Genomic DNA, 17,748 nt, shown 5'->3' on the forward strand with positions numbered 1-17,748 from the left:
ACTAGGGGACACAGATTGAAGGTTTTGGACAAGAGATGCGGGGGGAATGTGCGGAAGAACCTTTTTACACAGTGATTGGTGATGATCTGAAACTCACTGCCCATGAGGGTGGAGGAAGTGGAAACAATCGATGATTACAAAAGGAATTTGGATGGGCACTTGAAGGAAATAAATTTACAGGGCTACGGGGATCGAGCAGACGAGTGGGACTGACTGGATCGCTCCCTGGAGAGCCGGCCAGGACTCGACGGGGCGAATGGCCTCCTTCGATACCACAAATGACTCAATGACTCGATGACTCTAAGTCACTCGCAGAGTCAAGACAACAGAGTGACGGATTTAACACAACATTATAAGTTATGTTTGTTTTGACAAAATGCAATAATAACTCGTCTCCACTCCTAGTGTTACTAAATCCCACACATTCACTATAATGTGAACAATTATTTCCTGTTGTGTCTCTCTCAGATTTGTAAACTTCACTGTATTGGAGTGAGGTGACATCTACTGGCAGGAAACAAGAACGGCAATTAAGCAGCAGAAACTCCACAGTCTGTCAGGGTTAAAGAAACATTGCAATGTGAGGAAATAGTGAAGGTGTTTGATTGGGTAGATGGAGACATGATTCCACTTGTGGTGGTGTCTGAAGCAAGGGTTGGAAATATGAAATTGTCATTCATAAAAGAAATGAGGAATTCATGAAAAATGTATTTACATAGTGAATGGTTCGAATGTGGATAGAATAGAAAGTGAGATTGGATGGACAGAAGCAGTCTGAAAGGATGCCTCAAACAAAAGGTGAACACCCTGAAACGTTAGCTGTGTTTCTCTCTCCACAGATGCTGCCAGAGCTGCTGAACATTTCCAACACTTTCTGTTATGATTTCAGCATTTACAGGATGTTGCTTTGATCTGAAAAAAACATGGAAGAACAGCTTTTCCACAGGAGCTAAAAAAACACATACTGTAAGTGGCTTGTTGGTTTAGGGGCATGATTCTCGCTTTGGGTGTACAATTGACAAACATGCGAGGGGTCTCGGGTTCAACTGCCCGACGAACCCATTTTCATTTGTGTTTTTAGTTGAAGGTCATTGATTGGTTGCAGCCTTAAAGAAAGCGGAATTGACTTTCATACGAAGCCTGTTTGACGACCAGAGAACTGGATTCAAAGAGCCTGTCGACAAAATTGAAATGAACAAAATGTACAGATCACCAAGTGTGTGTATGAAGGTGGAGCAGTAACTGAGAGCTGGATGCAAAACAACACGACTAGTATCTGGTATGGAATGGATTCTTCTGTGTTTCTGTTGTTTGGTTTGGATTAACTCATCGATTTTCTTGTTTTACACTTTTTTGATATGTTTGAATAATTGTGGATCCATCTTCAGGGTATTTTCGTTCACCAGGTAGTTCTGACCTCTGATGATGTTGATCGTAATCAGCTTCAACTCACTGATAGTTTTGAAAGTGAGCAGATTTCCTTTGCTTGAGGCTACAACATGTCACTCAGACTGACATGTGGATCTATGGGAGGATTTGAAAGCCGCCCCTGCATTGGAGCATACAGTTGCATCCATCCAATAAGAGACTGAGTAGAAGTGACAGTTCAGTCAGTCGAACATGAGACTTTTAATCTCAGGGTTGTGAGTTTGAGTGCCATTCTGTTTTTCCCTTTTTTTAGGCTTCATTAGCAGAGAGTACAAGGAGTGTTTGACATGAAATTCAACAACAGTATGAGAAAGTCTCACTTTGATTCGGGAATCTTAATTCTCTGCAGCATCTCGCTGTGAAAGATTGAACTTTATCTCATTTCATTCTCAGCTCAGGGTCTGTGCGGCTCAGTGGGACTTCTGGCGGTCTCCCGCTTCACAATCCATCAGTGCTGAGAAAGCCATGGGGAATATTACTCACATGTTGTGTTCTGTAACCTTTCAGAAACAATTGAATGTATGTATTTTCTTCCAAAACATTCATTCTCAGTACTGGGAAAAATAGAGTATATGATTGACTGTTTCAGTAAGTGGGAAAAGTTAAAATATGTTGTGACCTGTGGAGAAATGGGATGAGAATAAATAGTGCCCTCCTCTGATTTCAATTGCACACACATCTGTGCTCTGGCTCTGTAGCTTAATTGGTTAAAACACCTACCTAACAAACAAGAAATCTTGAATTCAACTCCCAGCAGAGCCTTAATTCACAGTAGCAACATGCTTTAGAAGTTTCCTTACCTACGTTTACATCTGTGTCTTGTGAACTTCTACTCAGAATTCAAATTACATGTTGAGTTTCAGTCACAGAAAAATACAGCCTTTGTGAAGGATGTGAATTTGGAATGGCTGTTCCTCCTTCAGAAATTCAGTGCTGATACACCAAAGGCAACTCCTTTGACAGAAATTTGTTCACAGTTGCATTCAATCTGGAAAACAGCTAGACATTAATCTCACTGAAGGAAAGTGTGACCACGTTGTATGTTTCAGAGTGTTTGAGTCGATATGTGTTGCTTTTAACCGAGACTGGGACATGACGCAAGAGGGAGGGTTGATCTGAGGTTTGGAATATTTGCCAGTCAGGAACAATCCCATCTCTGATGGGATTGAGTTGATTTTCAACTGGCAGCTGTTACTGTTTCGATAAATCAAGTTCCCTCCACCCGTTTTCTTGGACAGACAGTGCAGTATAAGGATGTAATGGATTAATGCTGAAGACAGTGGGATCAACCCCTCCCACTGTCAGAGTGATGATGTAACAGTCACATGAGATGAGGTTTGGGAGAAGAGAGAGCAGCAGCAAGGATGCTAGTTTAGGAGGCTTGATGACTGTGTATATAGTATTGTGTAAATTAGAAAAGAGTTCTTAGTTCTTTCAGCAGGAACTTTGTCCTGAAAATATCAAGAAACTCACAATTTTATTATTCAGGAGTTGGAACACAGGGATATTAACTCCAAGTGACAGTAGTGGTTTCATTTAACAAAAGAAAAGTAGAAAATAATATTGCTCATTGATTGAAATCCCCCAGTGAGGAGACAGTTAAACAGGTGATCTGTTGGGGCATCCTTCGATCCAAGGTTTCAGAAGCATTTAATCTCCCTTTTTGGTGAAATTCTCTGTTATTTGCATCTTTTTTTAATCCAACTTTGATGGGCGAGTGAAAAAACTGAAAAAAAACTGAACTGTTCCATTTTTTCTTTTCTTCTTTCTTCCATCAGTTTCTCTTTTCTGTCCCAGATCAATATAATGATGAGAATCCCAATTTAATCTGCTGTTTTAATCATTCCAATCAAAATTCAACATTCCAATCAAATCGATTTGTTATTCCACAGTGTCTCTCCATGTGTTTTATTCTGTGTATTCTCTCACAGTCTGTTTGATGATCAATGTGACATCTCATTCTCTGTTCTGGTGAAGATCAGAAGCAGTGATATCTGTTTGCACCGCCCACCAAGTCGGCCTGAGGCTGTGCCTCACCGATCATGTGGAGTTAGGAACATAGGAGCAGGAGTCGGCCATTCAGCCCATCAAGTCTGTCCCGCCATTCAATATGATCATGGCTGATCATCCACTTCAATGCCCTTTTCCCCACACTTTCTTCATATTCCCTTATGTCATTTGCATTTAGAAATCTGTCAATCTCTGCTCTAAACATACTCAATGACTGAGCTTCCACAGCCCTCTGGGTAACAGAATTCCAAAGATTCACAACCCTCTGAGTAACAACATTTCTCCTCATCTCTGTCCTCAGTGGCTTCCCCCTTATTTTGAAATTGCGTCCCGTGGTTCTTGACTCCCCAACCAAGGAAAACATCTTAGCTGCATCTTATCACCTCTCATTCTTCAAAACTCTAGAGAATACAGTCCCAGTTTCCCCAATCTTTCTTCATAGGACAGTCCCACCATCACAGGAACAAGTCTGTTGAACCTTCGTTGCACTCCCTCTGTGGCAATAATATCCTTCCTAAGGGAAGGGGACTGAAACTGCACACAGTACTCCAAGTGCAGTCTAACCAAGGTTCTTAACAATTGAAGCAAGAATTCACGACTCCTGTACTCAAATCCTCTTGTGATAAAGCCTAACATACTATTAGCCTTCCTAATTGCTAGCTGCACCCGCATGTGAGCTGTCAGTGACTTATTGACATGGACACCCAGATCACCCTTATATTCTATACCTCAGCTAATAAAGGAAAGGATTCCATATACCTGCTGAACCACCTTATTGACCTGTACTGTGACCTTCAGGGATCTGTGGACATTCACTTCAACGTCCCTCACTTCCTCTACACCGTTCAGTGTTCTCCCATTAATTGTGTATTCCTTTGCCTTTTTTGACGCCTGCTCTCGCTGTTCCCTGCTCTCCGAGGGAACTCTTGCTGCCTCTCCTGGGCTCTTTATGCTCCATTGTTCTCACTGTTTCCCGCTCTCTTGATGGATCAATATTTATTTGCCTTGTGTTTAATTTAAAATATGGATTAACTGTATTTTACAGTTGTAAGTTGTATTTGGTAGTCCTGTGTAAGTTGTGGATTGGTATTTAATATTTAGCTCTGTGAAAACGATTGTGAATGAAAATATAACTTTCAATCTTATACATGGGCTGGTCTGCAAGCTCCAAGTCCTTCAGTTTGTAGTAATGGAATTGATACTGTATCTTTCAGTCTTAATCTCTGTGGGATTTTTGAACTGGTATGTAATACATGACTTGGTCTAACGTCTGATGTACATTATTGGGATTCATAGGATCATAGGAAATAGGGGCATTAGGCCATTCAGCCCATCGAGCCTGCTCCAATATTCAAACAGATCGTGACTGATCATCTACCTCTACGCCATTTTTCCCTGCTATCTCCATATCCCTTGATCTTGTTAGTATTTAGAAATCTATCGATTTCTATCTTGAATATGTTCAATGATTGAGCCTCCACAGCCCTCGGGGATAAAGAATTCCACAGATTTCCCACCCTCTGAGTAAAGAAATTCCTGCTCATCTCAGTCTCAAATGGCCTGCCCTTATTCTGAGACTGTGTCCCCTTGTTCTAGACTCACTAGACAGAGGAAACATCCTTTCCATATCTACCCTGTCACACCCTGTAAGAATTTTGTCTGTTTCAATGAGATCACCTCTCATTCTTCAAAACTCTCAAGAATTTAGGCCCAGTTTCTGCAGTCTCTCATCTTTCAACAATCCCACCATCCCAGGGGATTAGTCTGGTGAATCTCTGTTGCACTCCCTCTGTGACAAGTCTATCCTTCCTTAGATAAGGAAACCAAAGTTGCACAGAATACTCCAGGTGCGGTCTCAGCTAGACTTTATATAATTGAAGCAATACATCTTTACACATGTACTCAAATCCCTTTTCAATGAATCCAACATACCATTTGCCTTCTTAATTGATTGCTGCACCTGCACACTAGCTTTTAGTGTCTCATGAACAAGGACACCCAGGTCGCTTTGGACATCAACACTTCCCAACCTCTCACCATTGAAGAAATACTCTGTCTTTCTGTTTATTCGACCAATGTGGAGAACTTCACACTTATTCACATTATATTCCATCTGCCATGTTCTTGCCCATTCACTTACCATGTCCAAATCCCCTTTGAATCCTCTTTGCATTCATTCTGTACCTTACAATCATGTAAATTTTGTCTGTTCTATTTCAGATTTTATATTTAAAATGTGACCATGGTGACAGAGTTTATTCAGATCTGATAGTGGGTTTGTTTTTGGACTGCGATTGATGTATCCATCTTTCAGGTGAACTGAATTGGAGTGAAATGGAAACAAGTTCTGTCTCTCCTGCTGTTGTTTGACTGTTGGATTGAAAATGTGTCTCTCGACTTTGGGATCAGTGTATGTCGAGGAATCACCACATCCATTCAGGTTCCTTCATGTATTTTCCTGCAGGAATGAAAGAACTGGTGAGGTAGAAGATACAAAAGCGATCAATGTAATCGTCCCAATAATAATCATGATGAACAATCACAAAATGAAAACCAGGAACACAAACAGTGTCAGTGTCTGACTCCACTGCAGTACTGCAGTATTCAGCTTCTGTTTACCAGGTGTTTGCAGTGGATTTACAACAAGTTTGTGACATTCAGAAACAACACAAGCCCTGCACTGCTCAATGACTGGGACTGTCCGATAGAGCAGTGACCTTTGCACAGTCACATTTCTATTTCAACGGAAAACAAGCAGCCACTATTTAAAATATGCCTTTCAGACTTCTCACCTGGTGTCTGCAATAAATGTTCTTTGTCTAACTGTCCACATCGTTATTTTGCGGCTATTTTCCCCCCACTGTTCACAATCCAACAAACAGTGAGAGACTGGAACTAAAGCAGGAAAATTCCCTCTCCTTTGGGTGGTGAAATTGTCAGTGATTTTCAATAGTGATTTCTTCCCATTGTGTCTCCCTGAGCCTGTACAGACACTGTCCGAGAATGAACTCTCCCTTCCCCGTGTCCCCGGCTCACTCCATGTTCCGGGAGCAACTCCTGCTCCACAGTGTCTGTTACAAACACTCCCCGACTCCCCCTCAACTTCCCACCACTCAATGCTAATCTCTGAGCACATCTGCGGACACGCTCCCAAAGCAGTGGCTGCTGGAAGCAGATGCTGTTTGTTCCCTTCCCCCGGGACCGGGAAGTCTCCATTAGCAGCTGATTTAAAGCATCTTCCCCTGATTGAGTGAATGGCCTCACAGACTGGGTTGGGGAAGGATGCGCATGCGCTCCACTCCTCATTGTGACGTCTCACTGGGGGCGGGGTTATGTCACGCGTGCGCAGATCTTTGCAGCAATTCAGCATTCAAACATCAATGGGAACTTTCCCCATTTCACCCTCATCAAAGTCCCAAAGAAAGTGAAGAGGGGCTTGGGCTGGAGGGAGGGAGGTGCGGGGTAGGGGGAACCTAGAACCCAGAAAGCTGCCCACTTGCCCCATTTAGATGCTCAATTTGCGGTCATTCCCTGCAGGGGGTTTGTTATTATTGAGCCCCTCCTTGTAAAACAATCCGATAGAAAGAGGGGAGAAAGGAGGGAGCCGGTGTGTTTGCTGGGACCTTGCAGAATTCATTTCAGCAGCAAAAGTCCCGGGTTATATTAACCCGAATGAAACACGCTGTCAGTGAGAGGAAAACCGAACGGCCCTTTTCATCTTTTCATTGGAAACAAAGTAGAGCCGGAAGTGCGGCGAGCAGAGCAGACACACAAGCTCAATGACAGGAGAGCTCGGCCGTCCCTGAGTTTCAGCTCCCGGCTCTTACATTTCCTCATCCACACTGTCTTTACTGTGGATGTTCAGGGGTTCCTTGTCGGATCTGAGGACTGTATCCATTAAACATTCTGAGTCAGGAGATCCACACACTCTCTGTTATCAAGATTTATGGGCAGGAATGTTTCAAAACTTTGTCTATTAAATCATTGTATTATTCACAGAACTAATGAGGCAATCGGTTCATTATTCAGGCCTTGAACTTGGTTTGGGTAGACCGAAAACTGAGAGGTTCAGCACCTTTCCACTTCTTCACCAACATAACTAATTTTTTTGATGAAGTAACAGAAAAGGTTGATGAAGGGAAAGCAATGGATGTTGTCTATATGGATTTTAAGAAAGCGTTTGACAGACTACCACATAAAAGGCTGGGTAACAAAACTGAGGTTCCTGGAATAGGAGGGTCAGTATCTGCTTCGATTAAAAAATGGATGAAATATCAAGAAAAGCGAGTTGTGATATTTGGTTGTTTTTCAGAATGGAAGATGGTGAACAGTGATGTCCACAAGGGTCAGTGTCAGGACCACCATATATATAAATGACTTGAATATTGGAATCACAGAATCACAGAATTGTTACTGCACAGAAGGAGGCCATTTGGCCCATCGTGTCTGCACTGACTCTCCAAATGAGCAATTCACCTCATGTCACTTCCCCGTCTTCTCCCCATAATCCTGCACATTCTTCCTTTTCAGATAACAGTCTAATTCCCCTTTGAATTCTTCAATTGAACCTGCCTCCATCACATTCTCAGGCAGTTCATACTTTAACCACTCGCTGTGTGAAAAAGTTTTTCCTCATGTCGCTTTTGCTTCTTTTACCAATGACTTTAAATCTGTGCCCTCTCATTCTCGATCCTTTCACAAGTGGGAACAGTTTCTCCCTATCCACTCTGTCCAAACCCCTCATCATTTTGAATATCACTATGAAATCTCCTCTTAGCCTTCTTTTCTCCAAGGGAAACAGTCCTAACTTCTCCAATCTATCTTCATAACTGAAATTCCTCATCCCTGGAACCATTCTCATGAATCTTTTCCATAATCTTTCCAATGCCTTCACATCTTTCATAAAGTGTGGCACCCAGAACTGGGTGCAGTACTTCAGCTGAGTCTAGTGTCTCATACAAGTTCAACATGACCTCCTTGTTCTTGTACTCTATGCCTCTATTACTAAAGCCGAGGATACTGTATGCTTCATTAACCACTCTCTCAACCAATGACATATAACCCCAGTCCCACTGCTCCTGCACCCCCTTTAGAATTGTACCCTTTATTCGATATTGTCACTCCATGTTCTTCCTACCGAAATGAATCAATTCACATTTCTCTGCATTGAACTTCACCTGTCATCTGTCCTCCCATTCCACCAACTTGTCTATGTCCTTTTGAAGTTCTACACTATCATCCTTACAGTTCACAATGCTTCCAATTTTCGTATCATCCATAAACTTTGAAATTCTGCCCTGTACACCAAGGTCTAGGTCATTAATGTAGATCAGGAAAGGCAAGGGTCCAAACACTGACTCCTGGGGAACTCCACTACAAATCTTCCTCTCGCCCGAAGAACATCCATTGATCACTACTCTTTGTTTCCTGTCTCTCAGCCAATTCCATATCCATGTTACTACTGTCCCTTTTATTCCATGAGTTATAACTTTGCTCACAAGTCTGTTGTTTTGCATTGTATCAAACTTCTTTTGAAAGTCAATAAAAGCAAAATACTGCAGATGCTAGACATCTGAAATATAAACAAAACGTTCTGGAAATACTCAGCAGGTCTGGCAGCATCTGTGGAGAGAGAAACAGAGTTAATGTTTCAGGTCAGTGACCATTCAGATGCTGCCAGACCTTTTGAAAGTCCATGTACACGACATCAACAGCATTGCCCTCATCAACCCTTTCTGTTACCTCATCAAAAAACTCCAGCAGGACAGTTAAACATGACTTTCCCTTAAGAAATCCATGCTGTCTTTCCTGAATTAACCCACATTTGTCCATGGGACTATTAATTTTGTCCTGAATTATTCTTTTGAGAAGTTTTCCCACCACCGAAATTGAACTGACTGGGGAGTGAGACGAGGTGAGTTGCTTTAGCAGAGAGCCAGCATGGGTTCGTCAGGCCGAATGGCCTCCTTCTGTGCTTTAGCCATTCTATGATTGTGTGGTTCTCGCAGCAACTGTTGGTGGAGAGGCAGTGATGCAGGAATGTGTTGACAGAAAGGGAAAAGTCTGGGCTGGTGTGTGTTTGCAGCATTTGCAGCTTGTGTTCGGGTTTGTGAATAAAGGTGATTTGGAAGCTGTGTTCCAAATTGAAGTTTTTATTGGAAGCAGGAAGTTGATGTCAATGAAGAATAAAATGTGTTAAGATGAAACGTGGTGTGATTGTGGATAGCAGTAAATATAGTGCTGGTGAATTATTTGTGTGAATAAACTTCCACTGCGCCCTCTGCTGCAGGCTGCTGTTTATATCCAGCTGTGTATTAGTGCTGTGTGTTAACTAGATAAATGTTTGTTTCAACGCTGTTTATAAAGCAATAGCATTGCACTCAAACAGTCCCAGACATAGCAACACACGTACAAAAGCAAAATACTGCGGATGCTGGAAATCTGAAACATAAACAGAAAATGCTTGAAATAGTCAGCAGGTCTGGCAGCATCTGTGGAGAGAGAACAAAGGTAATGTGAGCTAAGGAAACAGACCTGAACTGTTAACTGTTTCTCTCTGCACAGATGCTGCCAGACCTACTGAGCATTTCCAGCATTTTCTGTTTTTATTGCAGCAACACCTTTGATCAGCAGTAGCGGTGATAGTGCGAGCCAGGGGGCAGCCGGGAAGGTACGTTTCACTATCAAGTACTTACCTGGCAATTCGGGGGACGCGGACACGGGGACTGCTGGGTAAGTGAACTTATATATTCGCGTAGTGGCTAAACCCGAAACACTACACGTGTAGTGTTTCCACCCATCCTCCTCCTCCAACCAAAAAAAAGGACTCTTGTGTGGAGGGTTTGGTAAGGTAAGGTTTTCCTTTATATTTTTTTATTCTCTGTTGTCAATGTCGAGCAGAGGGGATGGAAGCTAGGGCAGTTGCATGCTCCTCTTGCAGGATGTGGGAGGTAAGAGTCACCACCTTTGTCCCTGCTGACTTCACCTGTGAGAAGTGCACCCAACTCCAGCTCCTCACAGACTGCGTTAGGGAACTGGAGCTGGAGCTGGATGAACTTCGGATCATGCGGGAGGCAGAGGGGATGATAGAGAGCAGTTATAGGGAAGTACTGACACCTAAGTCACAAGATAAAGGTAGCTGGGTGACCGTCAGGGGAGGGAAAGGGAATAGGCGCACAGTGCAGGGATCCCCTGTGGCCGTTCCCCTCAGTAATAAGTATACCGTTTTGGATACAGTTGTGGGGGGGGGAACCTACCAGGGGAAAGCCACAGCGGCCAGGTCTCTGGCACTGAGCCTGGCTCTGCAGCTCAGAAGGGAAGGGTGGAGAATAGGAGAGTGATAGTGAGAGGAGATTCAATGGTTCGAGGAACAGACAGGAGATTCTGTGGTCGCGAGCGAGACTCCCGGATGGTATGTTGCCTCCTTGGTGCCAGGGTCATTGATGTCTCGGATCGAGTCTACAGGATTCTTAAAGGGGAGGGGGAGCAGCCAGAAGTCACGGTACATATCGGTACCAATGACATAGCTCGGAAAAGGGATGAGGACCTGAAAGGCGAATATAGGAGTTAGGTTGGAAGCTAAAAGGCAGGACGAGCAGAGTAGTAATGTCAGGATTGATACCGGTGCCACGTGCTAGTGAGGCTAGAAACAGAGAGCGAGTGCAGCTGAACACGTGGCTACAGAGCTGGTGTAGCAGGGAGGGCTTCAGTTATGTGGATCATTGGGATACCTTCTGGAGAAGGTGGGATCTGTACAAGAAGGACGGGTTGCATCTGAACTGGAGGGGCACCAATATCCTGGGTGGGAGGTTTGCTAGAGCTCTTTGCGAGGGTTTAAACTAGTTTGGCAGGGGGATGGGAACCGGAGCTATGGATAAGTGGATGGGGTAGCTGTTGATCAGGCAGATACCGAGTGCAGAGAGTCTGTGAGGAAGGTTAGACAGTTGACAGGGCAAAGTTGCAGCCAGTACGATGGGTTGAAGTGTGTCTATTTAAATGCAAGCAGTGTCAGGAATAAGGGTGATGAACTTAGAGCATGGATCAGTACTTCGAGCTACGATGTTGTGGCCATTATGGAGACTTGGAGATCACAGAGGCAGGAATGGATGTTGGATATTTCGGGGTTTAGATGTTTCAAAAGGAATAGGGAGGGAGGTAAAAGAGGTGGGGGAGTGGCATTGTTAATCAGGGATAGTATCACAGCTGCAGAAAGGGAAGTCATCGAGGAGGGTTTGTCTACTGAGTCATTATGGGTGGAAGTCAGAAACAGGAAAGGAGCAGTCACTTTATTGGGAGTTTTCTATAGACCCCCCAATAGCAACAGAGACACGGAGGAATAGATTGGGAGGCAGATTTTGGAAAGGTGCAGAAGTAACAGGGTTGTTGTCATGGGTGACTTCAACTTCCCTAATATTGATTGGAACCTCCTTAGTGCAAATAGTTTGGATGGAACAGTTTTTGTCAGGTGTGTCCAGGAAGGTTTCCTGACTCAATATGTAGATAAGCCGACTAGAGGGGAGGCTATGTTCGATTTGGTGATTGGCAACGAACCAGGCCAGGTGGCAGATCTCTCGGTGGGAGAGCATTTCGGTGATAGTGATCACAACTCCCTGACCTTTACTATCGTCATGGAGAGGGACAGGAGCGGACGGGATGGGAAAATATTTAATTGGGGGAGGGGGAATTACAATGCTATTAGGCAGGAACTGGGGTGCATAAATTGGGAACAGATGTTCTCAGGGAAATGCACAACAGAAATGTGGAGGTTGTTTGGGGAGCACTTGCTGCGACTGCTGGATAGGTTTGTCCTGATGAGGCAAGGAAGGGATGGTAGGGTGAAGGAACCTTGGATGACAAGAAATGTGGAACAGCTAGTCAAGAGGAAGAAGGAAGCTTACTTAAGGTTGAGGAAGCAAGGATCAGACAGGGCTCTAGAGGGTTACAAGGTAGCCAGGAAGGAACTGAAGAATGGACTTAGGAGACCTAGAAGGGGACATGAAAAAGTCTTGGCGGGTAGGATTAAGGAAAATCCCAATGCGTTCTACAATTATGTGAGGAACAAGAGGATGGCCAGAGTGAGAGTAGGGCCGATCAGGGATAGTGGAGGGAACTTGTGCCTGGAGTCGGAGGAGGTAGGGGAGGTCCTAAATGAATACTTTGCTTCAGTATTCACTAGTGAGAGGGACCTGGTCGTTTGTGAGGACAGCGTGAAACAGGCTGATATGCTCGAACAGGTTGATGTTAAGAGGGAGGATGTGCTGGAAATTTTGAAAGACATGAGGACAGATAAGTCCCTGAGGCCAGACGGGATATAGCCAAGGATATTAAGGGAAGCAAGGGAAGAGATTGCCGCGCCTTTGGCGATGATCTTTGCGTCCTCACTGTCCACTGGAGTAGTACCAGATGACTGGAGGGTGGCAAATGTTATTCCCTTGTTCAAGAAAGGGAATAGGGATAACCCTGGGAATTATAGACCAGTCAGTCTTACGTAGGTATTGGGCATATTATTGGAGAGGATTCTGAGAGACAGGATTTATGATTAGTTGGAAAAGCATAGTTTGATTAGAGACAGTCAGCATGGCTTTGTGAGGGGCAGGTCATGCCTCACAAGCCTTATTACATTCTTTGAAGATGTAACAAAACACATTGATGAAGGAAGAGCAGTGGATGTGGTGTATATGGATTTTAGCAAGGTGTTTGATAAGGTTCCCCATGGTCGGCTCATTCAGAAAGTAAGGAGGCATGGGATGCAGGGAAAGTTGGCTGTCTGGATACAGAATTGGCTGGCCCATAGAAGACAGAGGGTGGTAGTAGATGGAAAGTATTCAGCCTGGAGCTCGGTGACCAGTGGTGTTCCGCAGGGATCTGTTCTGGGACCTCTGCTCTTTGTGATTTTTCGAAATGACTTGGATGAGCAAGTGGAAGTCTGGGTTTGCAAGTTTGCCGATGACATGAAGGTTGCTGGAGTTGTGGATAGTGTGGAAGGCTGTTGTAGGTTGCAACGGGACATTGACAGGATGCAGAGCTGGGCTGAGAAAAGGCAGATGGAGTTCAACCTGGAAAAGTGTGAAGTGATTCATTTTGGAAGGTCGAATTTGAATGCAGAATACAGGCTAAAAGACAGGATTCTTGGTAGTGTGGAGGAACAGAGGGATCTTGGGGCCCATGTCCATAGATCGCTCAAAGTTGCCACCCAAGTTGATAGGGTTGTTCCGAAGACGCAAGGTGTGTTGGCTTTCATTAACAGGGGGATTGAGTTTAAGAGCCGCGAGGTTATGTTGCAGCTCTATAAAGCCCTGGTTAGACCACACTTGGAATATTGTTTTCAGTTCTGGTCGTCTCATTATAGGAAGGATGTGGAAGCTTTAGAGAGGGTGCAGAGGAGATTTATCAGGATGCTGCCTGGACTGGAGGGCATGTCTTACGAAGAAAGATTGAGGGAGCTGGGGCTTTTCTCATTGGAATGAAGAAGGATGAGAGGTGACTTGATAGAGGGGTACAAGATGATGAGAGGCATAGATCGAGTGGATAGCCAGAGACTTTTTCCCAGGGTGGAAAGGGCTATCACCAGGGGGCATAATTTTAAGGTGATGGAGGAATGTTTCGGGGAGATGTCAGAGGTAGGTTCTTTGCACAGAGAGTGGTGGGTGCGTGGAATGCACTGCCAGCGGTGGTGGTCGAAGCAGATACATTAGGGACATTTAAGCGTCTCTTGGATAGGTACATGGATGATAGTAGAATGAAGGGTATGTAGGTAGTTTTGATCTTAGAGTAGGTTAAAGGTTCGGCACAACATCGTGGGCCGAAGGGCCTGTACTGTGCTGTACTGTTCTATGTTCTATGTTCCATAACACAGGTGTTGGGAGGCTCAGCCTGGCTACGCAATGTTACAAGGATGCTGAGTGACACCATCGACAACGGGACAGAGAGAAAAACACACAGAAAAGTAATAGACTGTGAGGAAATAAAAGTGAGGAACGGAGAGAGAGAGACAGACAACGAAACTGAGATGGAGAAACAAGGCATTTGCATGAATGTGTTCTCCCTGTTGTGTAACGGTATTTCCTGTTGTGTAAATATGTTTTCTGTTGTGTAAAGATGTACCCTGTTGTTGTGTCAAGGTTTTCCCTGTCATTGTTTTATTTTCTGTTACTGACCGTCTCCTCACTGTGACCATTTGTCCTGCTTTTATTGTGGCCAACATCACCATCTGGTGCTGGAGACGAGGCTCTGCAGGAAGGGGTTGACAAAGTGGGAGAGACTCGGCTGGTCCGTGTTTGCAGTTTGTGTTCGTGTGAGTAAAAGTGATTTGTTACTGATTGATGTGTTCACTCGAAGGAAAAAGCTGATTTCAATCGAGCGCATCTTGTTTTTATGGGGAAACACTTGAAGTTTTGAAAGTAAGCTGTTTGTGTTATTACCAAACATAAATGGCAGAGAATGGTTTCGATCTATCAACCTCTGGGTTATGGGCCCAGCACGCTTCCGCTGCACCACTCCGCTAGCTGCTGTTTTAAATTTAAGCTGCCCATTAGTGAAATATGTTCTTTTCCCCAATTTTTTATAAAAATAGGATTGCAGTCGGATTTCTCAAGAATCCCGGACTCAGCAACACACGTGCTGACTGACTCACCCTCACTGCACAATGACACAACGACACTGAGTAACAGCACCGACAATGAGGCAGGCAGAGAAAGACACACAGAAAACCAGGAAGAGAATATCAGGGCCCAGAAAGGAACAGACAGAGAAAGACACACAGAAAACCAGGAAGAGATTATCAGGACCCAGAAAGGAACAGACAGAGAAAGACACACAGAAAACCAGGAAGAGATTATCAGGACCCAGAAAGGAACAGACAGAGAAAGACACACAGAAAACCAGGGAGAGATCATTCGGACCCAGAAAGGAACAGACAGAGAAAGACACACAGAAAACCAGGAAGAGATTATCAGGACCCAGAAAGGAACGGACAGAGAAAGACACACAGAAAACCGGGTCGAGATCATTCGGACCCAGAAAGGAACAGACAGAGAAAGACACACAGAAAACCAGGAAGAGATTATCAGGACCCAGAAAGGAACAGACAGAGAAAGACACACAGAAAACCAGGAAGAGATTATCAGGACCCAGAAGGGAACAGACAGAGAAAGGTACTGAGCAAACCAGCAAGAGGCAGCGAAAGACCAATGATTTATGTAATTGTGTTCTCTGTTGTGTAAAGATGTTCCCTGTGTTCTTTTAAAATATTTCCTGCTGTGTAATATGTTCTCTGTTGTGTTACTGTATTCGCTGTTGTGTGAAGATGTTCTCTGTTATTGTGTAAAATGGTTCCCTGTTGTGTAAAGATCTTCTCAGTTGTGTAAATATGATCCGTCTTGTGTAAAAGTGTTCCGGGTTGTTTAAATATGTTCCCTGCTCTGTAATGTAGAGCTGAGTCTGCACTAATGGAATTGCTACAGTATCTTCCAGTCTGATACTGGATGAGGGCTGGAATGTGATCCAAAGCACAGTCCATACAAATTGAATTGCTCCTGTATCTTTTAGTTTCACAATCCGGGGGAGTTTTAAACTGAATTCTCAGTTTGTATCTCAGGTTATGCTCTCTTTCAGATTCTCTCAATCTGATATTACACTTGAGATTTAGACTTAAGAAAGGATGCACTGGCATTGGAGGAGTTCAAAAGCGATTCACTCAGCTGATTCCTGGGATGAAGGGGTTGACTTATGAAGAACGGCAAAACACGTTATTCATTCGTGTTTAGAAGAATGAGGGGTGATCTTTTTGAAACGCACAAGATTCTGAGGGGGCTTAACAGGGTGAAGAAGGGTCTCTGACCTGAAACATTAACTCTGCTTCTTTCTTCACAGATGTTGCCAGACCTGCTGAGTATTTCCAGCATTTCTTGTTTTTATTAACAGGGTAGATGTTGAGAAGATGTTTCCACTAGTGGGGGAATCTCAAACTAGGCGACATAGTTACAGAATAAGGGGACACTCATTTAACACTGAGATGCAAAGGAATTTCTTCTCTCAGAGGGTAGTGAATGTCTGGAATTATCTACCCCAGACAGTATTGGAGGCTAAATCACTGAAAGTATTTAAAGAGGATGTAAATAGATTTTTGAAATATTGGAGAGTTGAGGGCTTTGAAGAGCTGGCATGAAAGAGGAGTTGAGGTCTGGGGCAGATCAGCCATGATCTTACTGAATGGCGGGGCAGGCTTGAGGGGCCGAATGGCCTACTCCTGCTCCTATTTCTTCTGTTCTTATGTTATGTTATATCTAATGTATATGTCAGGATGCACTATGGGAATTAATACTGAAATTTATAAACTCATAATGTGTGTAAATATTGGGCTGATATTTCACTTGAATCTCAGAGTACATTATTGTGGTTAATTCTGTAAGTTTGAAAAGGGAACTCTGTGCCATAATGAAAACAAGAAATGCTGGAAATACTCAGCAGGTCTGGCAGCATCTGTACAGAGAGAAGCAAAGTTAACGTTTCAGTTCAGTGACCTTTCAGATGCTGCCAGACCTTTTGAAAGTCCATGTACACCACATCAACAGCATTGCCCTCATCATCCCTCTCTGTTACCTCATCAAAAAACTCCCGCAGGACAGTTAAACATGATTTTCCCTTAAGAAATCCATGCTGGCTTTCTTGAATTAACCCACATTTGTCCATGGGACTATTAACTTTGTCCCGAATTATTCTTTCGAGAAGTTTTCTCACCTCCAAAATTGAACTGACTGGGGAGTGAAATGAGGTGAGTTGCTCTAACAGAGAGCCAGCACGGGTTCGACGGGCCGAATGGCCTCCTTCTGTGCTGTAGCCATTCTATGATTGTATGATTCTAGCAACAACTGTTGGTGGAGAGGCAGTGATGCAGGAATGGGTTGACAGAAAGGGGAAAGTCTGGACTGGTGTGTGTTTGGGTTTGTGAATAAAGGTGATTTGGAAGCTATGTTCCAAATTGAAGTGTTTACTGGAAGGAAGAAGTTGATGTAAATAAAGAGTAAAACGTGTTAAGATGAAGTGTGGTGTCAGCAGTAAATATAGTGTTGGTGAATTATTTGTGTTAATAAACTTCCAGTGCGCCCTCTGCTGCAGGCTGCTGTTTATATCCAGCTGTGTATTAGTGCTGTGTGTTTGCGAGATAAATGTTTGTTTCAACGCTGTTTATAAAGCAATAGCATTGCACTCAAACAGCCCCAGACATAGCAACACACGTACAAAAGCAAAATACTGCAGATGCTGGAAATCTGAAACATAAACAGAAAATGCTTGAAATAGTCAGCAGGTCTG

The sequence above is a fragment of the Heterodontus francisci genome, unplaced genomic scaffold (assembly GCF_036365525.1).
Source record: "Heterodontus francisci isolate sHetFra1 unplaced genomic scaffold, sHetFra1.hap1 HAP1_SCAFFOLD_43, whole genome shotgun sequence".
NCBI classification, from domain to species: domain Eukaryota; kingdom Metazoa; phylum Chordata; class Chondrichthyes; order Heterodontiformes; family Heterodontidae; genus Heterodontus; species Heterodontus francisci.